Source organism: Tenrec ecaudatus, chromosome 1 (assembly GCF_050624435.1).
Source record: "Tenrec ecaudatus isolate mTenEca1 chromosome 1, mTenEca1.hap1, whole genome shotgun sequence".
Lineage (NCBI taxonomy): Eukaryota > Metazoa > Chordata > Mammalia > Afrosoricida > Tenrecidae > Tenrec > Tenrec ecaudatus.
This window is the reverse complement of record NC_134530.1, coordinates 248,872,193-248,886,273: the sequence shown is the minus strand read 5'-3', so window position 1 is coordinate 248,886,273 and position 14,081 is coordinate 248,872,193. Positions and strand designations below refer to the sequence as shown.

The 14,081-nt window shown below is 45.1% G+C and overlaps 1 pseudogene; it reads left to right on the top strand.

The window, feature by feature from the left end:
- Nucleotides 1–11,660: 11,660 nt before the first annotated feature.
- Nucleotides 11,661–13,445, top strand: LOC142437414 (U6 snRNA-associated Sm-like protein LSm5; annotated as a pseudogene).
- The last annotated feature ends 636 nt before the right edge of the window (nt 13,446–14,081 follow it).

The following is a 14,081-nucleotide window of genomic DNA, read 5'->3' as shown; positions in this document are numbered from 1 at the left end:
TCTTGACAATATTTCCAACCTTACAAATCACTCTAAATAAGATGTCATAAAGCGACACACTTGTGAAATGGCCTCTGGGGAAGCAGGAAGGAGACAGGCAGAAGAAAAGGGGATTGAAGACAAGGAAGAGGGATCATCTTCCTCTTCCTCCTACCCCCCAAAACAGGTGGAGAAAAAACAAAATCCATCACCTTGATAGAGAATTTTAAGAGTCCAGCTCCATATTGCTCCCAGTTTACATTTTGTTATTTCTTATACCACCTGACGGAAAGGATAATTACCAGTTGCCATCAGGTCAGCTCTGACTCATGACAGCCCCATGTGTATCCGAGGGGAGCTGGGCTCCAGAGGGATTTTAATGACTGATTTGCGGGGACAGAAGATCACCAGACCTTTCCTCTAAGCCCCGCTCTGTGTGAATTTGAACCTCCGACCTTTTGGTTAGCCGCTGAGTCTTTGGATGGTTTGTACCACCTAAAAACTCCAGAGTAGTGACATGTATGCAGAAGTACATGGAGGTGAGTTGAAACGATTCCTAGAGTATATTTTAAAATAACAATCCCAAGAAAGAGACGTGCATAGATGAAATAAGTGCAAAAAAAAATCTGGGAAATGGTTAAATCTGCATGATGAATATATGAGTCTTAATGTAGACTTTGCCTAAGTTTAAAATGTACAGAAAGTGGTTCTTAAACATACTTCAGACACAATGGTGGATGTGTGGATTGTGATAAGAGTTGTACGAGCCCCCAATATAATGATTTTTAAAAATACCATATATACTAGAATATAAGCCAACCTGAGTATAAGCTGAGGTACCTAATTATTACCCGGGAAGCCAGAAAAACTGATTGACTCGAGTATAAGCCTAGGTTGGAAAATGCAGAAGCTATTGGTGAGTTTCAATAATAAAAACAAATGAAATAAAATTACTAAAAATTGAGACATCAGTTGGTGTAATGTATTTACATATTTATTTTTAATAAAAACATAAATAAAAGGACAAGTCATTTAACATTAGTAAACCAGCACAGTAAGTGGAAAATAGGTTCGATAAAAACAATAAGGAATCAACAATGATACCTTAAGGGTACTATTCCCTGAGCTCAATCAACAACCAAGCTAAAATGTAAAGAATTCAAATCCTTCAAAACTGGATTCCTCATCATCATCCGTATCCCAATGCAGAGCTTCAGCTGGTGTGAGGTCATCATAGACGCTGTCCTCACTGAGATCACCGTCATCACCATCACTGCTGTCATTTTCATACAAAGCACAGTCTTCACTGCCATCCATAGCATTACTAATACTACATTTCTGGAAGGCACGTAGCACCATGTCTTCTGGAATGTCTTCCCATGCATCTCGAACCCACTTTGCTATTAACTCTATGTCAGGCTTCATGAGATTTCCTCCTTTTGTTAGTCGGACTTGACCAGATGACGTCCATTCATGCCACATCCTTCACACATGGTCTTTGAAAGGCTTATTCAAAGATACATCCAGAGGCTGCAGTACAGATGTAAGCCTACCTGGAATAATGGCTAAAGTAACTTCACTAGATTTTGCCAATGTTTTTATGTGATTCGATAGGTGGGCTCTGAACATATCCCCAACAAGTAACAATGACTTTTTCTTTAAGGCTGCTCCTGGTTATCAGTTCCAAATTTCTTCCAGCCATTTTTTTGTTCTGTCTTCATCCATCCAGTCTTTAACATGTGCGCGCACAGTAATTCTTGGTGGGATTTTAGGCAAGGACTTTCTTTGAAAAATAATGTCAGGATGCAGCTTAGTTCCATTAGCCAAACATGATAGTACAATTATAAAGTGTTTATTTTTATTTCCTGTGGTTTTGAGAAAAATGGATTTTTCTCCTAAACTTGCCACAATTCTGTTGCTTGGAAGATCAAAAGTCATGGAGGTTTCATCCATAGTCCCAATATCTGCCAGGTCATAATTATAAATCCTTCTTTGTTTTATAATAAATGACTGGAATGACATAATTTTTCTTCAAGGTCTGTGGCAATTTTTGGGAAATCTTTGTTCTTTGTCTCAAAGATAGTAGACCAAACCTATTCATGAAGCAGGTACGCCATCCTGCTGACACAGCAAATATTTCAATGCCTGGTGCTTTATATTCGTCATCCTTAGCCATTTGTAGAGCACGTATGCGGATTCTCATGCGTGTTATGCAGTAACCATTTTGACAACACTCCATTACCCATTTATGCAATTCATTCTCTAGAGCCCCGTAAAAAGACGTCAAACTACGATGAGCTTTTTAGCTTTTGGAATCTGTTCCAAGTCAGCCTTCATTTTCCACCACTCCCTCACATGCTTTTTGTAAACACAGAACTCCCTACTTGCAATACTGTTATTGCTCTCTTCTGCTCTTGACACAACCTTCTTTTTGAAACCATCCTCATATGACTGGCGTTTTTGTTTTGGTTCAAGAGTATCCATTTCTAATAGTATAAAAAAACAAGACTTTGAAAAAGAACTTTCATCATAATGCTCCCCCCCACCACCTGTTAGCCAGGAGGCGGGGTGCGGGGTGGGGGGAGAATCCGTGTGGTGGGGGATGCAGGATATGAATTAACACAGATCAGAGGGGAGAGATGGAGCGCAGCCACAGACACATCCTTACCAGTTCAGCTGGTAATCTCTATGGGTGTTAATCACTATGGGTGCTTCTGCGAATTGGAGCCATCCACGTCATAGGACAGCTCTGATTGGTTAGATGTGAGTAAACAAACATTCAAAGCCCTGCAGTGTCAACGGGGCTTTGAATGAACAGGGGAGGAATGGCAATCACCCGCCAGATAACAGATGCTCATCCGTTACCTTGGGGTTGCCCCAGCGAGATGTTACACCTCACTGGGGTACCACTGACCCGTGTATAAGCCAAACCCCTGAAAAACTTGGCTTATACACGAGTATATATGGTATTTTGATTAAAAAACAATTGCTGATGCAGAGCATGGAGAAGATGGAGAGAACGTGGCTCGATGTGAGTCTGCTAGGAGGTTGCTTCTCTAGCGTAAGCTCTCCAGCTGAGTGTGTCTATTCTAGAATAATATAGAAGACTGGTTAAAACCTAGATGACTGGGTCTCACCACAGATCTGTTCGAGAACCTGAGAGTTTGCACTTCTACCAAGTTCCCAGGTGATGTTGATGTTGCTGGTTTAAGGACTACACTCTGACTAGTCACATGGCCAATCTCTTACTCAACTCAGTTTGTCATGGAATGTCCTGAGAGCCAAATTCTTAAGACTTTGGTATTAAGAATCTTTGCTGTCTCCATTTACTTTGCTTTTTACTTTTCTCTTCAAGTATTGGGTGGCTATGCGTTGTTAAGATGAGCCCTGGTTGTGCAAGGTGTAGTAGTTCAAAACCACCAGCTGCTCTGAGGGAGAAAGAAGAGGCTTTTTTCCTACTCCCATTGGAGTTGCACAAAATTCACAAATTTGTGAGAGCCTCACAAATTCACAAGGGTGGTTCTACCCTGTGGGTTGCTGTGAGTGGAATCGATTGGCGATGACAATGAATTTGTTATTTTTTGAGTTTCCACTATTTCCACCCCTTCCAGCATACATACTACTTGCTGTCTGTTCTCTAAATAAGCAATGCATATACCTGCCCTAGTACTTTTGCCCATGCTATCAGCCTCTTCTGGGATGCACACTCAAGTACACATGTGGGTGTAAGTACACACACACACACACACACACGGTAACCAAGGTCCAGTTGAAATCTCTCCTTCATGCTACCAGCAACTTTGATAATATTTCCATTGAAAGCCTCTCATTTTCAGCTATCAAAGGCTATAGCGTCTGGGGTCTTAAAGACTTGAAGATAAACAAGCGGCCATCTAGCTCAGAAGCAACGAAGCCCACACCAGCCTGTATGATCATCTGTGTCAATGGGATCAGGCACCAAAGACCCAGAACAAAAAATCATAGCACTGATGAAACCTACAACTTTCCTTTAGTTCTTTAATGCTTCCTCCCACTCCACCCCCCCACTATCATGACCCCAATTCTACCTTACAAATCCAGGTAGACCAGAGGATGTGCACTGGTACAGATTGGACCTGGAAACACAGGGAATCCAGGACAGATAAACCGTACAGGACCAATATTGAGAGTATCGATACCAGGAGGGTAAGGGGAAGGTGAGGGAGAAAGGGGGAACCAATCACAAGGATCTACATATAACCCCCTCCCTAGAGGATGGACAACAGAGAAGTGTGTGAAGGGAGACATCAGTCAGTGCAAGACAAGAAAAAATTTTTTATAAATGATCAAGGGTTCATGAAGGAGGGTGGGTGAAAAATGAGGAGCTGATACCAAAGGCTCAAGTAGAAAGAAAATGTTTTGAAAATGATGATGGCAACACATGTAAGCATGTGCTTGACACAATGGATGTATGCATGGATTGTGATAACAGCTTTACCAGCCCTCAATAAAAAGATTTAAAAAAAAGAAAGAAAGAAAACCCATCATTTTACTCTACGAATACTTGGGCATGTGGTGTTCTTTGCATTTTTTTTTTCCTTTGCATCATTAGTACTAGCTCTATGTATGTGTCTCACTCCTTCCATGGACTAAGTACTTGGTGGCAGGGACTGTTTTCTGCAGAACTTCTGTGAAGAGCCCACAGAGCTTGGCCCAGAATTGTGTCCTTTTTAGGCAGTTTTATTTTTCCTGCAAATCCAGTGTGGGAAAGGGATATTAATTTTTTTCTCCCCCAAAATAACTAATGGGATGGAACGGCAAGTCTATGGATGTGGAAGAAGTACCAGTGGTGGGCTAGTTGAATCCCAATGTTTGTTTACCTCTAAGTGGTGCGGGAGACTAATGACTATGCATGCAGGTCTTTGAGATCACCGATGAGAGGGGATTGATGTGGGCCCAGAACGATGAGTCTTTCAAAGCCTCATACCAAATTTCAGAGCGCTGGGGGAAGGGGGGCTAGGTGGGATGGGAGGTTCCGTCTGGGAAGAGAGCCATGGGTGAGTCCTCCGATTGTGGCTAGCCTACGACTTGCCAGCTCCCCTGGGGCTTTCAGGGAAAATGCACTTTCAGATGAAATGTGGATGTTAAGTCCCTGCACTTTGGATTCACCCAGTGACACCTCAACACAAACGCTTAGGAATCCACTTCCGTCAGATGACAACCCCTGAAAACCTCAGAGTGGGCATGGCCCTACGCCAACATACACAGGGCTGACTCCCTAGCAACGCGTGGGCGGACCAACACCCAAACAAAGCAGGGAGACCAGGAAACTCCTCTCCATCCTGTGGTAGGGAGACATCAGACCGACAGCAGGCGATCTCTGCTTCACTTCTACTGCTTCCAGATGTCAGGAAAATGACTTCAGCTAATGTGGATTCAACCCTTCATGTTCAAGTTAGTGCAGGTAAAGGGATTTGGGGTCCGAGTGCTGCCCTTCCTGAAACATCTTTCTGCCCCAGGCCAGGCGAGGAGTGGTCTCATGGACACCCACTGAAAGTCTGTCATGACCCCCTTGGAGAATGCTGCTTCCCCATTGAAGTTCAAGCCTTTTCCAGCCTCCATTTTCCTGGAGAGAAAGTTTCCTTTCTCATTTTCCTCCGCTTTATTCCCGGGTCCTTGTATGGGGTGGCCTGGATTGTTCTCACTGGAGAATGAACTCGCATACTTAATGTCGTCTCTGAACCCGCAGCTTTGGCCGCCTGTGTGAGATGAAAAGGACCCCAATGCTTTGGCAGGCCCAGGCAGACACGGGCGCGCTTGTAATTAAGCCGTGAATTACAACAACATGTGGCTGCAGCGTGCCTTAGATGTGTTGGAAATAGTCACATGTTCTCACCTGCTGTCAGGGAAAGGGCGGGGTGGGGGTGGGGGCAGGAAAGAGCAGCCAGGCCAAGCATAACCATACAGGACATACAACTGCTCCTGGCTTGTTTTTCTTTTCTTTCTTTCTTTTTTTTTTTTTCCCCTGGCTTGTTTTTCTAGGGAGGAAACGTCCAAGAAACAAAAATAGTTGGATTACACGCAAAATGCAATTCTCTCCTTAGCAGCCAGATCAGGTGACAGGTCCCTGGCCAGCTCTTGGAGGCGTCCTGGTGTCGCAGTGGTGAAGGGCCCACTGCTCACCGAAAGGCAGCCGTTTGCCGCCATCACTGCTTCTTGGAAGGAAGAAGTGGCAGCCGGCCTTTGTAAAGATTACAGCCTGGGAACGCCACGCGACAGTTCTAGGCGCTGTCCCGTAGAGCCCCTAGCGCGTGGAATTCACTTGTCTGCAATGGGTATTGTTTGGTTTGGGGTAGGTGGTCATGACTGAGGTGCCAAGAAAGTCAATAATGTCATTCAAAAGAACCCAAACAAGCAAGAATACGGCACGTGAAGACTCCATTCCTGGTCTTAGACCAGAGTGTTTTGAAACCAACTGCTCAAGGCTGCCATCGCCTGCCTGCTCTGGCCTCAGAAGCTCATCGATGGCATTGTCTCTGCACAGGGACAGCAGTGTGGGGCAGCCCTTGGCGCGTGACTCCAGGTTCAGGAAAACAAACCAGTGGTAGAAGGCAGGAAGCTCGGCTCGCATCACTAACTGCCCTCCGAGCCTCATTCAGGATACGCTTCTGTGGACAAAGAAGAGCCCGCTTCGGGGCCAATGTCAGTGAATAATAAACCAGAGGTGCCTGCTCCCCGCTCTCGTGTCCCAGCACGCCTGTGGTCTCTCCTGAGGCTAAACTGCTAGCAGGGCTTTCAGTTGGAAGATGAGATGCACTGAACCCAAGAGGAAAGAACACTGATCATAAGTTGTAGCCGAGATGATAATGTTAATCTGAGCGATCCACGGGTTAGAACAAAGACAAAACAAAACAAAAATCTCCTGGAGATTTGAATTGGGACTCTAGCCACCTTTTGTAGCTTTTTCTTTTCTTTTTTAAACATTTTATTAGGGGCTCATACGACTCTTATCACAATCCATTCATATACATACATGAATTGTATAAAGCACATCTGTACATTCTTTGCCCTAATCATTTTCTTTTTTTTCTTTTCTTTTTTTACATTTTATATGAGGCTCATAAGCTTTTTCTTTTTTAATAAGAAAGTGCTTCTTCACAGAATGGTCACAAGAAAGAGATGAGCCAGTCGGGGTGCAGTATAGCACCGATGAAACACACAACTTTCCTCTAGTTCTTTAATGCTTCTTCTCCCCACTATCATGACCTCAGTTCTACCTTACAAATCGGATTAGACCAGAACATGCACACTGCTACAGACAGGAGCCCACAACACAGGGAATCCAGCATAGATAATGCCCCCCCCCCCCGGCCAACAATGAGAATAGAGATAGCAGGAGGATTAGGGGAGGGTTGGGGGAGAGAGAGGGAATCGATCCCAAGGGTCAACATATAACCCCCTCCCAAGGGGATGAACAACGGAAAAGTGGGTGAAGGGTGACAGAGGACTATGTAAGATATGAAAATAATAATAATTTATAACTTATCAAGGGTTCATGAGGGAGGGTGGACAGGGGAGGGAGGAGGCAAAATGAGGAGCTGCTATCGAGGGCTCAAGTAGAAAGAAAATGCTTTGAAAATGATGATGACAGCGTAGGTGCAAATGTGCTTGACACACTGGAGGAATGTATGGATTGTGATCAGAGATGTAAGGATTTCGATAAAAGTATTTAATAAAAACAGGTTAAAAAAAGAAAATGATGATGGCAACCTATGTACAAATGTGTGTGACACAATGGATGAATGTATGGATTGTGATAAGAGCTGTAAAAGCCCTCAATAAGGTGATTAAAAAAGAAAGTTCAACTGGCCTTAATAGTGTTGGGCAAGAAATCCCTACGTCAATTGGTGACTGTGTCCTCAGCATAGAAGCTGGTTCTGGATGAAGCCGAGATAATCATTGGGCCCCTGATTTTTCCAGTGCCTTCTTTTAGAATGTGCCAAGATAAAGCAAGACAAGGACACAGAACTGCCTTGCTCTCGGTCTAGAGTTATGGGGCCTGGGGCTCTCCAGCATCAGGCGCAGTACCTGGGAACTGGCTCGAAATGCAGATTCTCAGGTCTCACCCCAAAGTCCCCATTGAGTCAGAGAGCTCTGGGTAGAAAGCCAGCAATCTGTTTCAGCAAGCCCTCTGATGGCACTAATGTTTGATAGGAAAAACCAAGACCAAACCTGTTCCCCTGCTGGCAACCCTGGTTTTCTTGGCTGTAATCTTTAGGGAAACGGATCACCAAGCCGGTCTTTCATGGCCCCACTGGATGGGTTTGAACTGTCGGCTTTTATGTTAGCAGTCAAGTGCAAACTGCTTGTCCCATTCAAGGAAAAAAAGATAGGTATAAACACATAGAGAGGAGAGGGAACGTTGAGAAAGGCTGGTTAATTGTGTATCTTAAGTGTAGTTTAATGCTTGTGTAAATCACATTTTTGTCCATTTTTTCACAACCTGGTTTCTTCAAGTGAAAGGCAGAAATGAGCCTCACTTTGCCCTCTTCATCACTGAGATAGTTAAAGTTTATTGTGCCCACCTGGCCGATAAACACAGGTGGAATTAATTGAAGGGTGGAGAGCTAAATGGCTCGGTGAGCCTCACATTTCTAGTTCTCGGGTCTTTTGCTCTCTGATGGTCGGACCAGGGTGCAGCTGCCTTAGCCAGTTCCCTGCTTCAGCTGGCAAGGCTCACTTCCTGCAAGACATCCCTGAGGAGAAGCCACATGGACCTACCCTGATGCAGCGCTGGGTGATGGAGCAGCGGTGTGGAGACCCCTGCTAGTGCTGAGATGCTTACACCACCACTGGATTCAAAGACTTTCTACCCACTAGCCTGGGAGCCTCCTGCATTCGGTGTCACTGTGTGTGTTTTGTGAGTGTGAGGAGGACTTTGTAGATCACTGTCAGACATATGGGCTGAGTTGGACTCATGAACTTGGACGGGACTGGGTTGGGATGCTTTCTCAATGTCTACTTTATAAATATATAAAACTGACACATATATGAGTTTCTTTTTTTTTAATATATGAGTTTCTGTAGATTTATTTCTCTAGTTTACTCAGACCAACATAATTATTAGGAAAACACTCTCTCTGCTCGTCTTTCATCTCTTGATCCTGCTCAGAGCAAGGCACTCCTTCCAAGACCAGCCCTCTCTGCCCTGGAGGTCACGGGCAAGGAGCTTCCCCCCATGATTCAACAGAGGAACCAGAGGAAGCTGAGGTAAGGGATAGGAAGGCTATGCGGCAGCCTGACAGGGAGGAAATCTGCTGGTGTGGCGAGTCCCACCTGGCCCTCCAGGAGCACTTGGTAGGTCAGTGCACATATGGTCGGAAAAACCAAGGCCCGGGGCCTTGAGAACAAGGACAAACATCCTCAGTCACCTTCCATGGACTGTTCTCAGAACACACGGAAAGGCAGGGTAGGCCCAGAGTGCTCTGTGTCCTTTCAAAGACAGGCACAGTATAGAAACTATTCATGTATGTATTTGTTACAACGTGTATGTATTTGTTACATATGCGTGAGAGGGTTCTACTTGTCATTCTGCTTTATACACAGTCAACTGCATTTCTGGAAGGAAAGGGCCATATCTCAAACGTCATGCTGACTGTGGCACCCTGTCGCTGGTCCCTAGTGCAGCCGTTCGGGGCTTCCTGCGCAGGAACTTTGCTGGGAAGCCAGCAGACCGTGTGAACTGCTTAGGGAGGCAGTGGTTAGGGGAGGGAGTCAGGCAGCTTTGCTGACGCACTTGCAAGCTATCTGACCTTGGCAGTGTTACTTAATCTCTTGGGCCCCTTTTTGTATCCAACGGGGATAAAACATTGTATCTGTCTTATAAGGATTGAAAGCCATCATTTGTGTAAGGGCCTGGTAGTCAACAATGGAAGCATTCAACAAATCTCACTGTCTCCAATGCCGTCCTGCCTCTTCTACCCTTTGCATCTTTGGTTCTGCCATTGGGCTTGCTGGACTCCGCCCTGTGTCCCCTGCAGACACATCTCCTGCGCCCCCTCATTCTTCAGGGTTTGCTTTAACCTCCGTTTACTCTCCGGGCCCCCGCCCCTCAGCCACGCGGCACTTAGTTCTCATAGTCTATGGCTCTCGCCATATTTTCCCCTCCGATTTAAAGGCCTCAAGTACTCACTGTTCATCTTCATTTCTGTTCCTCCAGAGTGGAGGTGAGGGATGGCCTAGGCTGAGAATATCGCTGTGCAGATGTTTCCTGTCACAAGTCCTTAAAAGCCTAACTCACCTCGACTTATCAAATAGTGTTATGGCTCTTTTAAGGAGCCCCGGTGGTGCAGCGCTGAAGCACTTGACTGTTACACAGAAAGTTGGCGGTTTGAACCCGCCCAGCAGCTGGGGGGAGAAAGACCCGGAGATGTGCTCCCTTCAAGATGACAACCATCAGAGACCCGAGGGGCAGCCGTCCTGGGTCACATGGTGTCCTCGTGAGCTGACTGTGGCTTGGCTGCTCCTCACGACACTAGTATGACTCGTGTAACTGAAAAATCCCTGAGCGATTTCCAGTTTCGATTAGTGTTGGATGGGGTGCTGGCCCTGTTTCTGAGATTCTCTTAGCTCTGCCTCCCTCCTCTGGGGAGGCTGCTTTGGCCTCATTATGCCCAGTGGCATCAGGCTGGGCTACATGCTTCCTAGTGTAAGTACAGGGCACGAAGGCCTCTGCCCTCCACCTGGCAGGCGGAGGCCCTCTCTTCCCTTTGATTAGGCCTTTTCCCATCAGGCGCCCGTCCCTTAGCGCCTACGGCTGATGGCTGAGCCAGGGTCAGATTGCAGCATCCATCTGGGTCACTCCGAGCCTCTTCTGGAATGGGAGTCTGGCCAACGCCTCCCAAACTTTTGGCTGCTCAGAGCAAACTTGAAGACCAACTGGGGACTCTTGGAGGGGGACGCGGTAGGGACAGGAGGCAGGAGAGAAAGCCATTCCTGCCCACGGCCCTCGGAACTTGTGGAACCCAGCATACCTGCTCAAAGCCCATTTCTATAGCTCTGATTTTATTTCTTTAAAACTTAGACTTGGGTTAAACTTATTTTTATCCTAAGTTCAGGCACATCTTTTTATCTACTTAGTAACTTTTAATTGCCGGATTGAAAAAACAAAAACAGACGCCACCGCTTGCGGTTGAGTGGCGATTGCCTCACTGTGGTCCCCTGTGGGTGTCGGAGTTGAACTGGGCTTCATAGTTTTCAGTGGCTGATTTGGGTTTGGACGTTCCAGGTCTTCTAAGCTGCCTCTATGCGGGCTTGGATTTCTAAGCTTCGGTTAGCGGCTGAGTGCTTAACTGTTTGCACTACCCAGGGACTTCAGTCATATACAAGCACCGATAGACCCATTCCAAGAGCAAAGTGACAACCAAGATGCCTTCTCCACTGGCCTTTCAGGATGAAGGGAGGCCCCCTGAATCCAGTGTTCTCATTCACCTGCTTTGGTCACCTTTGCATTGTTTACTTTCGTCTCTATAGATTCCCACAAAGCACACTTTCTCTCGGTCGATTTTAACTTGATTAAAAAGGGTATTGTGGAGCAGCCCACTTCCGCCGTAGCCACAGCGACAAATGCTACCGCGAACCCACCGCAGCTGCTGCCTCCAGAGCTTGTGGGCAAATGTCCAGGATCCAGAATTCACACCGTGATGAAGAGTGACAAGGAAATTGTTGGCACCCTTCTAGGTTTCGATTACTTTGTCAATATGGTACTTTTTTGGTGTTTTTTAATCGTTTTATTAGGGGCTCATACAACTCATTACAATCCATACATACATCAGTTGTGTAAAGCACATTTGTACATTGATTGCCCTCATCATTCTCAAACATTTGCTCTCCACTTAAGCCTTTGGCATTAGGTCCTCATTTTTCCCCAATCTCCCCACTCCCCCTTCCCTCATGAACCCTTGATAATTTATAAATTATTTTTTGTCATATCTTGCCCTGTCCGATGTCTTCCTTCACCCACTTTTCTGTTGTCTGTCCCCCAGGGAGGAGGTCACATGTAGATCCTTGTAATCGGTTCCCTCTTTCTAACCCACTCACCCTCTACCCTCCCAGTATCGCCCCTCACACCCCTGGTCCTGAAAGTATCATCTGCCCTGGATTCCCTGTGCCTCCAGCTCCTATCTACACCAGTGTGCATCCTCTGCTCTATCCAGACTTGTAAGGTAGAATTTGGATCATGATAGTAGGGGGGAGGGGAAATATTTAGGAACTAGAGGAAAGCTTTATTCTTTTTTTAAAAAAAACAACTTATTAGGGGCTCATACAACTCTTATCACAGTCCATACATATACATACATCAATTGTATAAAGCACATCTATACATTCTTTGCCCTGATCATTTTCTTTTTTTTCTCCTCTTTTCTTTTTTTACATTTTATTAGGGACTCATACAACTCTTACCACAATCCATACATATACATACATCAATTGTATAAAGCACATCCATACATTCCCTGCCCCAATCATTCTCAAAGCATTTGCTCTCCACTTAAGCCCTTTGCATCAGGTCCTCTTTTTTTCCCCCTCCCTCCCCGCTCCCCCCTCCCTCATGTGCCCTTGGTAATTTATACATTGTTATTTTGTCATATCTTGCCCTATCCGGAGTCTCCCTTTCCCCCCCTTCTCTGCCATCCCTCTCCCAGGGAGGAAGTCACATGTGGATCCCCTTTCCAACCCACTCACCCTCCACTCTCCCAGCATCGCCCCTCACACCCTTTGTCCTGAAGGTATCATCCACCCTGGATTCCCTGTGCCTCCAGCCCTCATATGTACCAGTGTACAGCCTCTGCCCTATCCAGTCCTGCAAGGTAGAATTCGGATCATGGTAGTTGGGGGGAGGAAGCATCCAGGATCTGGGAGAAAGCTGTGTTCTTCATCGGTACTACCTAGCACCCTGAGTGACCCATCTCCTCTCCTAAACCCCTCTATGAGGGGATCTCCATTGGCCGACACTTGGGCCTTGGGTCTCCACTTTGCACTTCCCCCTTCATTCAATAGCTTTATTCTTTATAGGTGCTATATCGCACCCTGTCTGACTCATCTCCTCCCCTAGACCCCTCTGCAAGGGGATCTCCAGTGGCCGACAAATGGGCTTTGGGTCTCCACTCTGCACTTCCCCCTTTATTCACTATGGTAAGATTTTTTTTTCCTGATTATGCCGTATACCTGATCCTTTCGACACCTCATATTGCACAGGCTGGTGTGCTTCTTCCATGTGGACTTTGTTGCTTCTGAGCTAGATGGCCGCTTATTTACCCTCAAGCTTTTAAGACCCCAGATGCTATATCTTTTGATAGCCGGTTAATACGGTATTATGAATTTGAAATCTACCAGAAGGAAGAAAGATTACTAAATTAGATCAGATGTTGTTAAATGGAAATTACATCACAATGCTGGTTCCTGGAGGAGGAGGATCTGAAGTCTGAGTGGATTTTCATGACTTATTCTTGCTTCTATTTCATTTATAAAAGCTACAAGATGGATTTTAAAAAACTTTTTAATCTTGAGATACTATGATGCTAAGTTTCCCAATAAAGGTAAATACTTTAAAGATGCAGTGTAAAGGCCCAAATTTTGTGAAAGGTAATCATGATTATCTTGGGAGAACAAAAAGTTAACCGTTTGTTGTTTGAAGATGAAAATAAAGGTGTTTTTTGTTAACTTCAGCTTTACTTATTTTACTGTATTGGTCAGTGTGACAAAGATTGTCACTTGTTTTTATGCCTATTTGTTTTCTAAATTACATGCCCATTTGCTTTTCAAACAAAAATTGTTCCAAACAGAATGATGAACTTTGACTTCTAGCAAGTGCATTTTAAGTATTTGAAGTGCTTATTAACAAAATTTAGTACAAGCTCTCATTTTTCATAGAGGGAGTTTTCTACTGAACTCAAATTCTGTTAACTCCTTTTAAAATAAACAATGCACAGGTAGTATATACATGTTGTTGAAAACGGAGATAAGCAAGCCCATTTTGCTGTACATTCTCTTACTTTCTCCGTGTGCATTTTATTTTTTAAAAACTTATTCATAAAAAATCTTGTGCATCTTGAACATACTGT